Raw genomic sequence first — 19179 nt, 5'->3', positions numbered from 1 at the left:
AACATTGCCCATACTTTTGACTGGGTAGGGCTATGACTTTCATATTTCACAGATGTATTCCTTTTGACAAGACCTTTCTTGGGCTACTCCCAAGATTGACCTCTTGACCTTGGAGTTTGACCTACTTTTACCAAAAATACCAAATATTAACCTTGACCATAACTTTTGAACAGTTGGTGCTAGGGTTTCCATATACTTCACATGTGTATTGACTGTGACAAGATCTTTCAATTAGTATAAAAAAAACTATAAATATTTCTGACCTTGGCCATAGAGTTTGACCCACTTTGGCCATAACTTTTGAACAGTTAGTACTAAAAATTTCATAGGTGTATTTCTTTTGAAAAGACCTTCCTCTTGATATCTACAACTTTGACCTTTTGAACTTGACCTTGGAGTTTGACTTCCATTTGAGAAACTGTGACCTGCGCAATAAGCTGCATTATGAGGGCATCAGTGTTTTACAAACACATCTTTTTTTTGGGGGGGGGGGGGTTGTTACCCTTGCTTGTTTAATTTTCGCTTTAGTTACAATTGTTAGTTTTTGCCTCTTATTGAAATGGAAAATACGTAAAGAAAAAGTTAACTTCTCTATACTGAATATTTCACTGCAAATTTAACATCGACACTTTAAATCTAAATTTTCAATCGATGGCCATAAGTAGACTCAGTAAGCTTTTAGCCACTTGGATTAGCGAAAGTGAATAATTATTTGCCTCGTTGGTCCTCTTTATTAACGAGTAAACATTTTATTATGAATAAAACCTGGAAATATCGATTCAAATAATCCTTCACAATTTGTAAAACAAAAATTCCTTCATCGATGTAAAACATTTTACTCGCGAGTTGATCTTTTATTAGCCCCGTCTTTCATGATCAATGTGTATTAAAGAAGCATTAAACATGCCTCTATTTCAACGCTTAGTTTCTGAATGGTGAAATAGAGAAGCTCCGATCAATGCGTGAAACAGCAAAGTTAACTTAAAGGTTGGATTCTCGGTAAATATTCAAAGTAAATCATAATCTACCAAGATTTAAAGATGTGTAAAATTTTGCAAAATGCTCTTCATCCGTGATTTTGGTCATCATACTAATTATATCTTTTAAATTGATCAAAATAAAAACGTGGCAACAAATGAATTTACACAAATACGTATAACATTAATTGTAAGAAAAGTTCGAGCTTACAAGAAAATGTATATCTTCTAAGGCTCGTTAATTCTTTCCGACTCAATACTATAATACTACAGGTATCTAGCGACTGACATGTCCGTCTGTCTGTCCGTCTGTGTATATGCAGTCATAGTGTTTAGACCAAATGAACACCCACACCCTCACTCACACACAACACAATCCTTTCAATGTCTCATGTTTTTACACAAGTTCCGACACATCTTGATTTTTGAAAACTATTTTAAACGAGAAACCATGTCTGCAGTACATTACATATTAATATTGTTATTAACAAGCACTCCTGAATTTGACAGTATACACCCTCAACGAGATCGCTTTCCTGATAAAACATGGTATATTTTGCATTATTTATGAACATTGAGAGAAATAAATAGGGAAAAATATGGATCAACAGACCCCGCCGGTCTAAAGAATGAGAAAAGATTGAGATTGACCAACGATATAATTAAAGGTATCATAAGAAGTGTTTGAATCCAGAATAAAATAAAACAAAAATCAAAACATAAAATTAAATAAAATATAATGAATCATTTCTAAATTGATAAAGACCTTGTATCAAAATGCAATATGGACCTAGCATTTAAATTCCATATTAAATGCATTGTAGCTGGACTTGCAAAGTTCCCAACAAATATACACTGATGAGAGCAACTTCATCTTTAGAATGCAGTCGCGATACCATACTAGAACTTAAAACTTTTGAATTAAAAGCAGTAACATGCATGAAATTAAAAAGGGAAGTGCATGCTTAATATTTCATATCGTCGGTGAGCTGATTCATCACGGTCCTCTGAACTCTTGAGAGAATATGAAAAATTAACAAATTTTTGAAACTTTGATCAAAAATGACGAATTTAAAAAAAATTCATAAAATAAAAAGAAGAAAACGTGAAAAAACACTCACTTTGAAGTGCCTCCTGTTTTAAAACTTTGTCTCGGATTTTCTATATGTACTTTCCACCAAAACATATGTTTTTATCTGGAAATAAAGAGAGAGGGGGAAAAGTTATTTTGCGGCCACACAACGATCTAACCATGTAAGACATTAATTATCGCGTAATCAAATATTTTCTGGCACGCTATGTTTGTTTTAATAAATTAATCTAGCAAAAGGGGCGTGCGATAAAGCGACCAGTTGATGTGATATGCAGGGCATATATCTAAAATCTCGCGTGCGTTCGATTTCCATATCAACAATGGACTCGATGGTTTTCTTTATATATTTTCCTTTCTTGCCACTCTGGGCATATATAATAGATTTTGACTACGATGAATTAGGCTTTATCATTCTATGTAGAAATTTAACGATTAATACTATGCACTGAATAGTTTATACTCCTTCCCGACCCCCCCCCCCCCTTTTTTTGAGAGGGGTTATTTTTTTCCATTTGTTTTTATACAATGTAATTTATTTTTTTATTTTAAAAAGAAGGAAAGGGAAAGCGAGATTACAGTTCTACTTATCTTCCTAATTGCTGGCTAAAGATCTCAGATGAATCGGGAAAAAACAAAGTTCTTTCGTTGTGAAACAAAACTGGTAATCTAATCTTTGATAGAAATGCAGGGGTTATTGATGTCATTTAAGGTCACTTTACATTAAGGGGTGGTCATGATTTTAATGTGGTTAAACGGTTTGGCAACATTCGCATCAGAGAGCTGGTGATAGTGCATTTAATACTGACATTTATTAAGGCACTAAAATTCGCCGGGAGAAAAACTATTCTTTTTATGTTCACTTTTCCCAGAATTTACATTCTTTCACGGATGAAGCTGGTAGTTTTGCTTATAAGAATAGTGTATTTTGTGAACATCGCTGGTTCATTTTTTTTTACGTCTTCCTATATCCATCCAGACATTTATAATATTATGGTAAAACCACCGAATGTAGAGTTTAAAACAATATGTGTTTGTGAAATACTGTTGCCCCCGTATGGCAGCTCATGGCGAGGTTTGAATTCTCTTAAATGCTTGTCAAACTCCAAAGGTCAAGGTCAAAAGTGATTGTACCCAAAAGAAGGTCTTATTATAAGAAATACAAATGTGAAATATGAAAGCCTTAGTTCTAACTGTTCAAAAGTTATAACCGAGGTTAAAGTTTTTAAAATTCGAACTCCTAGGTCAAGGTCAAAAATCGAAAATATTTATATCAGATGAAAGGTCTTGTCACAATAAATACACATGTGACTGATGGATGAACGCCCTAGCTCCAACTGTTCAAAAGTTATGGCCAACGTTAAAGTGTGGTATTTTTTGTAAAAGTACAACTTGTAGGTCAAAATCTAAACTCTAAGGTCAAGAGGTCAAATTTGGTGGTACCCAAAGAAAGGTCTTGTCACAAGGAATACACCTATGAAATCCATAGCTCACTCAATAGTTATGGGCTAGGTTAAAGTTGACATGAGACAGACAGAGAGACAAACAGACAGACAGACAGGACAAAAAACAATATACCCCGGGATCTTTCGATCCGGGGAGGGGGGGGCATAAAAATGTTTTAAAAGTTTAAACGGAAGGTAGTGATATACATTGTATGTAAAGGTTTTACAAAATCCCATAAAATGGTGACAACTACAGAATGTTATCGTTTCCAAAATAAAATCCCTGTCACAGGTCAAGGTCGATATTGATTCTTGTAACAGATGTTCAATATGTTATACCAATACAAAATTATATTTGTAGATATTAGGTGAGGTGGTAAAACATATACACATCGATCCAAAAACAACAAAACAACTATGGGTGCATGGACCCAGATTCAAAATGCAACAAATTTTAAACGCACCAAATAAGTTCTGTTACTAGTTCTATTTACTATATAGTTAGTAAATTTCCATTCCAATATTTATATTTCCATTCCAATATTCATATTTAGAACAAACACTTCTAACCTGCAAATCCAGTTCTAGCGCTAAAGCGAAAGTTTCAATATCTTGTTAATAATGAGATTATTCACATGTTTGTAGAAAATTAATAGCTTCTGTGCATGTAAAAACGATATTATCTAGATCTATTACCAAACAACACGCTGAAGGATATAGAAGAAATCAAAAGGTAAACGGCCATATATTTAACAAATATTTCTCCTGCCTAAAATCTTCTCAGTTCGTGTTGATAGACATTTTCCACTCATAAGATATGCTTCATTTCTGGGAAGTTATGTTAATGGCGATTTTAAGAGGATGAAGGGGGTGAAAGATAACTTTAGCGGCCTTTTGTTGCATATTCATCACCTTTGCCGTGATAATTATCTAACATCGCTCCTGTTGATCTAAGCGAACTGGAAGATGGGTTAATTATCATTTAACAAGGTGTGTCGCTTCTGGTGAAATCACGCTGCGTTATAACCATATGGGAGGCGGGGGGTATCATTTAGTGAGCTCATCGCTCACAGTACCTCTAGTTTAACAAGGTGTGTCGCTTCTGGTGAATTTTCCTTTTTTTTCAAAACTACTCCACTACAGTGTATAAATCTGTATATTCACCATACTGTGAAGCAGGCAAAATTTCATTAAGTATTGACAATCATTTTTTGCGAAGAAGGCACCTTCTCCTATATATCATGTAGAGAATGTATTACTCAAGCACTTGTCAGCTCTACAGGTTAGACAAACAAGAAAATTCAAAGAATTGTGGTCCCCTGCTTTCATTGTCTTAGTGGATGGGATGCCGTTATTTATGACATATTATGTCCTATATGAATGGTCTATCCATCGTCGGAAACCCACGGGTGATCTCGTCTAAGTAAAGACGAGATCACCCGTGGGTTTCCGACGATGTGGTCTATCATGTGTCATTCAAAAGAAATCACCAAAATTGTCTTTTTAAATTAGGTCAAACAAAAGATCATGCAAGGTCAATGAGAAATCATTGCATGATCGGAAACATCTTGTTACAGCTTATGTCAAATATGAAAGCATTATCTCTTCTCATTCAAAAGTAATGACTTGGGAAAGATAACATTTGTAGGTCAAACTTTGAGGTCGTGGTCACATGGTAAAAAAAAGTATGTAGAACTTTAGAGTCAAGGTCAGGGGGTCAAAAAACTATAGTATATTTGGAAAGATCTTGCCACCGGTAATGTACATGTGAAATATGATATCCGTATCTCTTCTCTTTTAAGAGTAATGGCTAAGATCAACGTTTTTGTGACAGATGGGCAGACTAATTGAGAGACAAATGACATTTAATGCCCCCCTCGCTTTCGCGAAAGCGGGGGACAAAAAGGTGAAGATAAAGAAAAGTGATTGATCTCAAAAAAATCTACAAACAGTACAATTTTCAACAAATGAATTTTTTAAAAAAAACAGTATATATAGATTTTTTTAACAGCACTATTCCGCCTATCTAATAATTAGAACTCCAAATATTGATGTATCTTTATCATGAGGAAGACGGAAATCCGTAGTCAAATTTAGCATTTGAAAAGGCCTTACAATTGGCATGAACTATTTCAGTCAAAATACGACCCAAGATAGATTGTATTGGATAGCAAGGTAAACCTTAAACGAGTTGAAATCTCTTTAACATCAACGTGTTTGTCAGTAGCCTATGTCGATTTAAAGAATTAGTCTCACTCGGAGCATGTCCAAATAAGTTGGGAGATTTAACACAAATATTCAGTTTGGAGGATCTCCGAAGACTGCAAATTATCCCACGTTATCAATGGTCGTAAATGCCCTGGCATACCCAACAATTAAACTGGACGGTGGTTCCGAAAAGATATTTCTACTGTTTGGCCATTTTTGGTAACGTTAATGTTACTCTATGCAAAGTCAATCTCACAAACTGTATAGTCATCGTCTAAAGCCACAGTAAGGAATTCGCACTAGATCTCTCCGGAATGGGAGAGGGCCATACATTTTGGCCGTGGTTTGCAACGCTAAATTGTAGTATGATTACATTGCTTTCACAAAAAAAATTCTCTCTGTAAATTTATAAAAATAATCCACTAATTCAATAAATATGTACTTGAAACAAATTGAGTGAAATTTCGCTTGTAAGCTGAACGTCATTGTGTGTCAAATATAGACGTATATGATACTTCTATGATAATAATTTTGATTATATAACGACATGATGATAACAATCAAATATTTTTCCTGGCTGAAATAAAAGACCTTTACGTTTCTTTGATGTAACGTTACATTCCCCCGCCTCCCTATATTCTGTCGCGTAATGAAATATTAATAACCCTAAATATATGAATTATATTATATATCATATCTTTACCTATCCCTTCCGCGTGTACTTTGTGAATTACCATGGAATATATCAACAATATGCCTGACATTTTCCATTTCGGAACATCACATAAAACATATAGACAAGAGTAACGTAAATATTTCATCGATTATAGTCCCCTGTGTGCGGATGAATTTGGATAAATATGTATTGTGATATATAATTCACAATTAGCTTAATGACCACTAATCGGGTGTGGGGGGTTGTATAGCTTACTCTTCCTAACAAGGCAACATATCTTCCATTGATTTTTTGGGGGAGAAGTTGGATCATTAGGCCCTCTTATATAGGAGACTAAAAATGTGTGTTTATCCTTAATGTTTACTGCGATTTATAATGGTATCAAGATAACGAACGCGCGCGACGGCCGTGTTCGATTGACAATTTGTAGAGTGCAGGAAGAATATGTAGTTTACTAATGATTCTGAAATCTATTGACTTATTAGCGTATCTTTTAACATATTTCCTCTTTTGAAAGCATTCGTGCACAAAAGATCTTCAAGGACAAGCAAATTTAACAATGGCTTGGAAAAGTACACATTCTCGAGTCATTGTTTACATTTCTGCTAACAAGGTACTTTTTGCAAAGCTGTCAAATTTGACTTACCTCAAATAGAAAGAAAATATGTTCTGAGAAGTCTGTATAATTAGTTATAAAACTATAACGAATGCATCGATTTCAAGGAAGGAAACGAGTATAAGGTCATAAAAGAATAAAATAAAGACCATATGTTACGAATCCGCGTACATGGCGGAAACTGAGGGATCACTATGCCCAGGTAGTGCCTTTCCTTTTAAAGTGTCCTAAGAAAGAATAGTCACAAAATTTTTATCATTCATTTTACAATGTAACATCTGGTAGACTTTTATGAAAAACTATAAACGCTACTTTGTCCCTTGGACGAATAGACATCTATAACTCTGTTTCAAAAACTAACGGTATCTAGCAGCCAGTTTTTTTTAATTGAATAACTACAGCCAATATCATAAAAATACGTTATATTTATAAGAAAATCTAATATTCATTCAAATAACTTAGAACTTTATATATCCATTTACTCTCGGAAATAATTTTTCTTGCGTTGTAGCTTTTAAGAGGCCAGGGTGGTTGTAGCCTTTTTTAGACTATATTGATCTCCTTTACAAGAAGAGCTCCATATAAAGATATACAAAATTAACAAAAATGATCAAATTTTAAAACTGAAATGAAATGTGTGAAATTTTTCTTTGCTAAATAATAGTTGACAGCTTAAGATATCATAACTGAAAAAAAGAAGTTATATTTGATGGTTAATTTGTTGATCCCAGCCACCTTAAAGTAAAATATATGACGGAGAATTGTATCGTTTCTTAAATTATTTTTGTATTCAAAAGCAAACTATTCATTGTGATTTAAAGCTAAAAGAGACCGAAAGCATTTATTGTTTAACAGTAGTATTCTATCTCCATTACGGCTCTTAATTCTCTTAAATTACTCAGATATATAAAGAAAAGTACATCAATCAAGTGAAATACTTTTCACGAAAAAAAGCAAATGTAATTTATTTAATCTCTCAAATTGATTAAACGGCAGGTGACCTCATTTTTCTATTATTTCCTCGGAGCCAACAATTTAAACAAATTAAACTCTACCTCTGTACAATTTATTTCTAAGTGTGCAGTGTTTTTCTTTTTCGTCGAAAATAAATTCAAGCACTGTTTAATTCTTCATGATAGCATTTTTTGTTAGCGTATTTTGCTAACCGCATAAATTGTATTTATGTTTCTATACATGCGAAAGATCTAAAAAGAAATAATAGAAAGTGAAGACAAGTTGAGTTTATTTTGGGGGTAAACTGCAATAAGAAAATGGTTTTTGTTACGTTTTGTTACCAAAGAAACGCACACAAGAAAATGAAGAATGTTGTCTAGAAAACAGAACATCTTTTTTAAGCAGAAAAATCTTGGCTTTTGCGGAGGTAGGCTAACTATTTTCTGTGGCGACTGTTTTAAATGACTTAATGAACCATAATCAAATCACCACTGGACATAGGCGTTACTAAACAAGCTTGTTCCGGGAAGCGATGAATGTCAAAATGTATGTTTCGTTTGAAGATGTCAGATTTCCCAGGCGATGTGTCGGTAAATTAGATGATTTAGGATGAAAGCGAACATGGCGATAGCGTCTAATAACGTTGTCTATTTCATTGATTAAAGCGATAAGGACACCCAGAGTCAAGTATAACTGTATACACTTCTATATTTATTTTAGTAATTTGATAAAATATGTATCAAAGGGGCATTTTTAATTAATGTAAGTTACTACATCTATTAATGACTATTATGATATAATTTTTTTTTGTTTATATCAAGTTAGTTATTTTAATTCCTTTAAAATTCATATAATGGTGTAAACGAATTCGTTTCAGTGAAAAGATATTTTTTCTATCATTTCATAAGGAAAACAACTTACATTTGTGTCTTTAAAAATAAAGTTATGATATATTTAAGTTAGTTTTAAAAAATGAATTAATAATTATATCAATTCACTTTTTTAACTAAATTATGAAATACTCTAACCTACCTTCAATAGATCATTATCGAATACGCATCCTTATAAAAAAATAATTATCATCCTATGAAATAACACAGCAAATTTCAAAATATGTTCCAATCAAGACTACATAGACATGTATATTCTCTAAACAGAGTACATGTATATTTTATCTTCGGAACTCCTCGGGACTCTGAACATGATTGGGCCTCGCCGTCAGTGGGTTAGTAGTCACTCGCAGAAAAACCATCTGCCAGCGAATGAAGATGTTAATAGCTGTAGTATTTAATTTTTTCTCTGCATGCCGTATACATGTTTTTGTTTATCGTTTTTGTTTGCTTGAGTGTAGGGGGTGCGAACACTTTACACATCTGTCGCCGGTAAACCTGAGCTATTCGAGGTTCAAACAAACTCTTCCCGATTCTTAACGATAAAGAATTTGACTATAAATGTTCCAAAATTTCTCGATTATCGATATAAATCACTAAAACCGAATTTAGACAACTTTTATAAGTCGATGATATTTATTAGTCGATCTCTTGTTTTTATTTGATAAAGATTTACAATCGTCCAGCGTCGTAAGAAGTTTCTCTCAACAAATGCACACAAAGCAATGTGATGTCTCCCAATAAATTCCCTGTATGTAAATATGGATAACACCTTCTTGTGGAATACAGTAATCAAATCTATATTGGCTTTCCTTGGATTTCACTAATCAGGATTGTCTAAAGACAATATAGGGGAGTCAGCGGTCGAATAGATGTTATTTGAATCTTCGTAATAATATTGGTCGAAATGAACCAATCACAATTTCATCAGCTGATGGGTGATTCTCCAATCGACCACGTTCTTTTTTGTTTGAAAAAAGGTAAAGTCAAATGATTGCAAAAACTTATGTCAACATATTTTTGTGAATGTAGCATGAATAGATTATTTTTGTATCTTAGTTCAGAGGGACTTTATTTTTATCGGGGGAAATATCCACTACTAGTATTATAAAATTGGGAGATACTTTCAATTCTTTTAATGTTCAAATCGATCGTGTATAATAGATAATTCATAGTTAAGAAACTGATATTTTTAAATGCGCCCTTTTTAAATATCTCTGATATCTTTAACCCCGTTTTTCAATTGGCTGTTCAATAATCAAATAAATATTTTTTTCTCAATTTGCTTTCCATTTTCCCCCGTAGAAACAGAAAACAGCTATTAACACAAAATAAGCGAAAGATTTACAACAAGTAGTTTCACCAGCCAATGACGATAAACAGCATGCTTTAATTTATCATCTATCGAATATGAGGAGAATGTGAAGAAATCCTCTGATAATTATTATGAAAGTCATGAACGACTTGATCACTCCTCGACGACTTCTAAGACACTAGCAATCCTACTTAATGTGGATGAAACAGATGCCCGGATCAAATTGTAGGACCAGCAGTAATACGCTTCGAACATTACCGGGGTCGTTAACGACATTGGAAACTTACCAGCATACACTGTGAGAGGCAATTAACTGCAAATTAGGAATTTCTTCTATACTACCTGTATTTTGTTTGAAGTTGATAATTAGAGTTCATAGTTCTAATTACGAATGGATGTAAGGTAATGTGCATCAAATATAACATGCACTTCCAGAGATGTTAAGGCTAATTAAAAAAAATATTTTTTGGGGATCGAGTGAGAATGGCGGCTTTTCCGTAATCAACAACGTGCAAGAATGCTCCAAAAAACTTGTGAATATAGATTGTTAATAAAATCTAAACTAAGTATTATTTGTATAATGATATTGAACGTGAATTTTGGGTTGAGGTGGGATCGTGATACATCTTTATTGCTCCAAGTAATAATGTCTCTTTAGAATAGGGTTATAATAACAAATCCAAATTGTAGCTGGCATTGACTCAATTAAGTGAAACGACAAACCATCTGGCGAAATTATTATTTCTCAAAATTGTTATGAAAAAACTAATAAGCCATAATGATAATTCTATTGTAAATAGGAAAATATACTTTGGTTTATAACAACAATTATTGCATGTAATGGCACGAGAAATAAGATCGTGTTCGCTTCAATGCTGGCTTTCCCATGCGCGCCAATGGTATATGTTCCAGCCTGCCGTAAAAAAACAGATGCTATGATTTAATCTTGTAATCCCCTTGCTAACTTTCTCTAGGGTCATCATTACGGATAATCTGAATTAATTGAAACTGTTTACATCGGATAAATATTGTAGGTATACGACTAGAGCTTCAGTGCATTCCTCTTCAAGAAGTTTTTTTCAAGCCTGAATGTTTAGTCTTATGTGCAGTATAACTAGTTCTAATTGTAACGGGGACCGTTACAGATGTTCCCCAAACGCTCCCCAACTCCCTTTTTGTGCCAATTTCCTTAACCTTCTTTAATATGCTCAGTATCGCAGAATTTTATAGAAAGAATTTTAAAAGCTACAATGATATCAACTTTTTGTCATTTAACGCATTGCACGGTGATCATGGCATGTTGTCTAAACTATTAACATATCTTTATATTCCAGGAATCAATAAAAAGTCATAAAAATATAAATGTTACTGTTTTTCAAGTATATAGTTCATTTTTCGCATTGCGCTTGCGCAAGTACATGCAAGCACGTCCTTGCATTCAATTTTGATAGTAGTATCATGTAGGATTCCATTATACCCATTCATATTCTAAATTTCATCCTGTTCTGTTGAGAAACAAGAAAGTTATAGGCATTTAAGGTTTCAACAAATCAGATTGCAGCACACGTAAATTTACGTGCTTTCATGAAAATTCTTATAGATCATACTGTAGATCTTCATAATGTATGACCATGTTCAAAATTTCAAAGGATTATGACGTAAAACAAGAAAGATATTGAGACTTAAATTTCAGCCAATCAGAGCAAAGCGCACGTGCATGCGCGTAAGATCTAGCCATTTTGAGCATGTCATCTTGTTGATACTACTAATGCATCCTTTCATTGTGAGTTTCAAAAAAATTCATCAAAAAATAGAAAAGTTACGGCAATATCTATTATATTGGTCATTTTACGTGTTGCACGTGCGCGCTCTTGCCAGCACACGTGTATGTACATGCTTTCATGAAAATCCTTATATATCATGCTGTAGATCTTCATAATGTGTGACTAAGTTCAAAATTTCAAATGATTATGACGTACAACAAGAAAGATATTGAGACTTTAGTTTCAGCCAATCAGAGCGAAGCGCACGTGCATGCGCGTGAGATCTTGCTATATTGACCATGTCGTCTTGTTTATAATTCTAATATATCCTTACAGTATGAGTTTCAAAATATTTCATCAAAAAATAGAAAAGTTATGGCGATATCCATTATATTGGTCATTTCACGTGTTGCACGTGCGCGCTCTTGCCAGCACGTGCGCGCAAAATGACCTTCGTTTGGCAACTCTACACAACATGCCTACTAACCCTAAAAAGGTTTCACCTAAGTCGGATGTATAGTTTACAAGATCACTCGTGGACCAAATATTCCCAGGAAGAAGAAAAATAATAATAATAATAACTAGAATCTTGTTGCCATGGCAACAAATAAGTCTTCCGTTCTTCTAAATCTGTTAGAATTTGCTTTTTTTTTCTCTGCAAAAAACATAGAAATCATATGTACTCGAAAAGAAAAAAAAATGCAAAAAGGTCTTTGATTTTCATGATCAATCATTTTGGCACTCATAAGAGCTACATATGTATCATAGACAAACCAACAGACAAACGAACACCGTACTCTCATAAACTTCACAGTGTTTATGTTTTGGCACAATTGTGATGGTGTTATAAAAATTTCATGAACTATAAGTTAGTACCACATAAAACATAAAGTCGTTGATTTTTAAAGTAATACTATCGAGATTTACCAGCAGAAAGATTAATTTATTCAATTACAGGAATTATCCAGCAATCGATTAATTGATTATATGTTGTTTAACGCCCCTCTCGAGAATTTTTCACTCCACTCGCCGGTGGAGACTGCAAAATGTTGTCCTATAACTTGGCGCTTATCGCCACTGAGCAGTGGAGAATCTTTTTGAGCCAGTACCATCAGACATACGGGACCTCGATTTAAACGATCTCATCTGAAGGACCGGTCTCCACGTCCCACAACTGAAGTCAGTAACATATGCGCTTGGTTTCAGGATTGTGTATTAAGTGTTTTTCTATGTGTGTCTGAATACCATCATCAAAATAAAAAAAAAATTCGCTGAAATTAGCACGTTTTAAAAATGTCATATTTACTGTATATAAAAAGAGTAAAGGAGCGTCACTCTCCATCTTTTATATCAGGGGGTACCTCGGTACACACTTAATTTTCATCTATCTCTACATTTTTCCTACTAGTGTCGGGTGAGATCTAGCTTCAAAAATGATTGATTAACGCCTTTCAAACGTCTGCCGACTAGAACTTGCCGTATAAAACATGCAGTAAACCCAAAACGTCCTCGATTCTTGACCTGTTTATTCGAAAGCAACGGAAGTGCCGATTTTTAAGGGAACAGAAACTGTTTTTTGGACTCAGAGAAAAATATATCATATAAAGATATGCATATTGAGACTTTTTCATTCATTTAGAACATAGGGTATGTGCCTTATTTGCGCAGGAAAAATGTCCAAAGACAATGTACTATTTGTGAGCAGAAATCACTATTGTTTACTTATATTGGGAAATCAATGAAAATAATTAATCAAATTTCTTACTGTTGGTCTACTTTATTGCTAAAAGTATTTTAATCTATTATAAATTATGTAATTAACGGTATATAACATTTTCTTTAATCTTACATCTAAGGGCAGATCACTGTAACTGCATAAAACTACCCAATAAATAGAACTCTTTCATGTGCAGTGTTTAGAGCGTCCTTAACGATGAAAAATGTAGAGGCGTCCCGGAATTACATAGAAAATCTAGAGAGGTCAGAAACCGCGCCAAACTTGTTCTCTCTAGATTTTCCGTGTAATTCAGGGACGCTTCTACATTTTTCATCATAAAAGTCGGCGATGAAAAATTCAATCCTGAAACCAAACGCCTTTGATATACGATGCTCTAGCTATGTTTTTATTTTATTTTTCATTTCACAAATTTGTTGCATCAGATTTTCTGAAAGATCATACTTAATAAAGATCATTTCGAACAACTTTTTTGCAATGCATACATTGTTGGAAGATTTTCATTGACAGTTCAATACATGTGCACTTCGCGTGATAGATTGACTATGACGGACAATGAAATCAGAAAATATTTAATAAAGAATGGGTACAACTGATATAGAACTGATATTTTGTCTATGTAAATGGATAGGATAATCGGGATTAAAAGGGAATCTCTCTCTCACTCACTCTCTCTCTCTCTCTGACATGTGAATATCAGTATCTTGCACAATGAAAAATCTACTATTATAGAATATGAAATTCTGTATGCATGTTTATGGTAATTATAACCAAATGTTTAGTCAGATTAAATTGTATATAACGATTCAAAAGCCAATACTTGCAAGAATGTCTCCGAATATAAATCCAGAGGGGAGGGGGGGCTTCAAAAGAATTACATACTCAGTAATTTTATGTTTTATGAATTATAATGAAAATACGTCAGGTTGCATGTACATACATATAATCATATAACATTGCATAAAATTCATTAGTATACGTTATCCAACATATCAACAGACCTTTGCAGATGTTTTTGTATCATGTTTTAGCGTAGCATTATTTCACACAGAAACGCGCAACTTTTACATAATGTTAACCCTTTGAGTACTAGTATTTCACAAAAATCCAAGAATCGCTTTTTCTCATCTTGAATAACTTCTCGGGTATATAAAAGTATAGATCATGTAAAATAAATAACAACGACTTTTTATCAATGAAATATACATGTTAAAACCAAATTTAATCTATAGACTGATTTTCTTTCTTTTAATTATAAGTGGCAGATATCAATTTATTTCTAAAAGCTTTACACTTACTCTTCTTTCGCTCAGTTCCCTTTTGAGTACATGTACTATTTTAGAATCGAAAATAAAACTCGGATTCCGGGATAATTTCGCATTCAAATCAGAGAATAAATTAAGAATACTTTATATATATATATATATATTCTGAAATATTCATGTGTAAAATCATTACTGCCATTACAGCCTTACACTACGCTGGCAACTTTAAACTTTACATATACTGAATGCGGTAACAAACGTAATCTTAAATGTAATTTGAACAGATTTTATTGTAATATAATTACAATGGGATTGAGCACAAGTTCTGAAAACTTATAACGCCCTCTCCCTATACATGTAAATTACACATTTCATTCTTTGCAGTATTCAGTGAATCAACCCCCCACAATAAGACATGTGTATCTAGTATGTGGATTTTGTCAAATTGTAAACATTTATGTAAAAATTCATTTCTGGCGTTCGCATACTTGGGACGTACGAAAAAAATAATAATATGTGTCCTAAACTTTACCGCACGTGCACAAGGGACTGTTGCCGTAATCAAAGTAAGAAGGTGGATCAGATCTAGATTTTTTAATCTGTAGAAATGGATATGGAAACTCAAAGTCTAAATATTTTTTTTATGTGGAATGTGTAGGTCTAGACATCTGCAACGTCATGAATACTACCTCCGCCTTTTTCTCGAAAGTTCTTTTCCCACTAACATGTCAGAGTTATCTATCTTTACTTATTGTCACCACGTAAATAGAGAAAATCAATTTATTGACGGTACCTTAAATCTCCAAAATGAAGAATTCGATTGAATGAATAATATATTTAGTATTCTTGTAGAATAATTTGTATATCCATCGCTGTATTGTATACTGCGTACAATATTATTTTCTTCAAAGTGCTTAGTTGACACAGAACGGATATTTTTTTTTTACATATAAATTTGTAAATATACAGACTAACACTACACAGTCAAATTTAAACTTTACATATACTGAATTAAGTAGCAAGCAAAAGATGAAATATTGAATGTGTAAATATGTTGATCTGGAGAGTATATATGTCTCCGAAGTCATCAATTATATTTCCGCCTTTATCTCGAAAGTTCTATTCTCATTCACAAGTCAGAGTTATCTTTCTTTACCCACCTTATACATACTACGTAAATAGAGAAAATTTCAGTACCGAAAATATACAAAATGCGGAATCTGATTTAAAAAACAAATTATATATTTAGTATTTATAGAAAAATGTCTGTTTTACATAAGAATATCTTGAAAAAATATCTAAAAACAAAAAAATTAAAAATTGACCAAAAACAAATTCACTTCCGGTTCGGACAGGAAGTATTGGAAACACACGAAAACAACTTCAAAACAAATAGAATATCATGATCTAATACTCCTGTAAATTTCATATCTTTACCTAAAACCGTTTCCGAGAAAACTGCCGGACAAAAGTCCATTTTAAAATTCGAAAATCGGCCATAACTTCGGACCGGAAGTGAATTTTTCAAAAAACGGAATTTTATATAAACTTCATATATCAGCCTACTTACATGAGAAAAATTGTGAAAATCTATCCAGCCATCTCTGAGTAATCGCGCTCACAAAATTTGGGAGGAATAATAATAATAATAATAATAATAATAACTAGACTCTTGTTGCCATGGCAACAAAAAAGTCTTCCGTTCCTGTATGATACCGTTTGCATTGATTTTTGTATGTAGAGAAACGTGTACATAGAGTAATTATCTTAATATTGTAAAGAAACTCGGTTCTTACTTTCGGTACTTGCAGTCCTTTGATTTTTACTGCAAAAATGGTTATATGATACTGTATGCGTGCAGGTTTTCTTATCAAGAAGCATATTTTAACAATTTTAAGTTTAATGGGTGAGTATCTAGAAAACAATGTCTCACTTACGGTACTTTGATTTTTACTACCAAAAATACCCTTTCGATCCTTGCGGTACCTGTGCTTTGATTTTTACTGGCCGACGAAAATAGCTTCCAAAGGTTACTTATTGTATGCATTGATGTTTATGTGTAGAACAAAAATGCCAGTTTATACTACATGTACACTGTAGTGAGAAAAAGGTTGGTATGTAAAACAGTCCTCTCAGTACTTAAAGTACTTTGATTTTTATTGCAGTTTTAAGTCGTCAACCTAATATATATATGAGACTGTATGTATTGATTTTGTATGAAGAGAGAAACATGTAAACATAACCTTCATGTAATTTAAAGTAAAAAATGATCCGTCATTACTTTCAGTACTTTGATTTTATAAATGCAAAACGAAAGTAGCTGAAATCTACAAAACGCGTGATCTGATTTTTAAACAAATTATATATTTGGTTTCTATGAAACTATCTCTATTATGCCTGTAAATATCTTGAAAAAATATTCAAAAACAAAAAAGTCGAAAATTGACCAAAACACAAATTCACTTCCGGTGCGAGCAGGAAATACTAGAGACATACGAAACCTACTTCAAAACAAGGACAATGTCATAATATAAAACTTCTGTAAATTTCACATCTTTACCTCAACTCGTTCTAAAGAAAATTTCCGGACAAAATGTCATTTTAAAATTGAAAATTTGGCCGTAACTTCGGACCGGAAGTGAATTTTTCAAAAAACGGAATTTTATATAAACTTCATATATCAGCCTACTATCATGTGAAAAATTGTCGAAATCTATCCAACCATCTCTTCGTAATCGCGCTCACAAAATTTGGGAGGAATAATAATAATAATAATAAAAAGAAACAATACAAACACTATAAGTCTTCCGTTGTGAACGGAAGACTTAATAATAATAATAATAACTAGAATCTTGTTGCCATGGCAACAAATAAGTCTTCCGTTCTTCTAAATCTTTAAGAATTTGCTTTTTTCTCTGCAAAAAACATAGATATCATATGTACTCTGAAAGAAACCAGAAGTCTCTGTCGAGACTGTAGCTCTACTGGTTTATACTAAAAACAAAGGAAGAGAAAAGTAGCAGTTGTGACTTGTGACTTCAAAACAGGAATCAATAGAAAAATGATCCTTGACACTCAACAAAATAAAAACTGATGCACAGAATTATGTATCTTAGTGTAGTCTACTTGTGTGCCAAGTTATATTAAAATCGGACCAAAACTAAAGGAGGGGTAGCATTTGAAAGAATTTCACAGAAATTTCTATTTTTAGCAACCATGGCAACACCGTTCATCAAAATCAAAAACCGATGCACAGAATTATGTATCTTAGTGTAGTCTACTTGTGTGCCACATTATATTGAAATCAGAACAAAACTGGTGGACGAGTAGTATTTAAAATAAAATTTCACAGAAATTTCTATTTGTAGTAACCATGGCAACACCGTTCATCGAAATCAAAAACCGATGCGTAGAATTATGTATCTTAGTATAGTCTACTTGTGTGCCAAGTTATATTGAAATCGGACCAAAACTGTGAAAGGAGTAGCATTTTGAAAGAAGTTCACAGAAATTTCTATTTTTAGTAACCATGGCAACACCGTTCATCGAAATCAAAAACCGATGCATAGAATTATGTATCTTAGTGTAGTCTACTTGTGTGCCAAGTTATATTGAAATCAGAACAAAACTGTAAGAGGAGTAGCATTTTGAAAGAAATTCACAGAAATTTCTATTTATAGTAACCATGGCAACACCATACAAGGAAATCAAAACCGATGCACAGAATTATGTATCTTAGTGTAGTCTACTTGTGTGCCAAGTTATATTGAAATCGGACCAAAATTGTAAGAGGAGTAGCATTTTGAAAGAAGTTCACAAAAATTTCTATTTTTAGTAACCATGGCAACACCGTTCATCGAAATCAAAAACCGATGCATAGAATTATGTATCTTAGTGTAGTCTACTTGTGTGCCAAGTTATATTGAAATCAGAACAAAACTGTAAGAGGAGTAGCATTTTGAAAGAAATTCACAGAAATTTCTATTTATAGTAACCATGGCAACACCATACAAGGAAATCAAAACCGATGCACAGAATTATGTATCTTAGTGTAGTCTACTTGTGTGCCAAGTTATATTGAAATCGGACCAAAATTGTAAGAGGAGTAGCATTTTGAAAGAAGTTCACAGAAATTTCTATTTTTAGTAACCATGGCAACACCGTTCATCGAAATCAAAAACCGATGCATAGAATTATGTATCTTAGTGTAGTCTACTTGTGTGCCAAGTTATATTGAAATTGGAC

General features: G+C 33.1%; 1 protein-coding gene across 3 annotated transcripts in view; it reads right to left on the bottom strand.

The window, feature by feature from the left end:
- Positions 1-19179, bottom strand: part of LOC134239178 (uncharacterized) — a 41332-nt gene that overhangs the window by 9381 nt on the left and 12772 nt on the right. Inside the window, exons 1-2 of one of the 3 annotated variants that reach the window (XM_062721352.1) lie at positions 8999-9676; positions 2099-2173 (exon numbers count right to left, since the gene is read on the bottom strand). The gene's annotated coding sequence lies outside the window, so the exon portion shown is untranslated. Of the gene's footprint in view, positions 1-2098; positions 2395-8998; positions 9677-19179 lie in introns of those variants that run through there. The other 2 variants (XM_062721351.1, XM_062721350.1) reach the window with 2 other exon arrangements.

Source organism: Saccostrea cucullata, unplaced genomic scaffold (assembly GCF_032062105.1).
Source record: "Saccostrea cucullata isolate Sc308-1 unplaced genomic scaffold, CSIRO_AGI_Scuc_v1 ctg169, whole genome shotgun sequence".
Taxonomy (NCBI): domain Eukaryota; kingdom Metazoa; phylum Mollusca; class Bivalvia; order Ostreida; family Ostreidae; genus Saccostrea; species Saccostrea cuccullata.
Note: the sequence above shows the minus strand (reverse complement) of the source record. Positions and strands in the feature narration are given on the sequence as shown.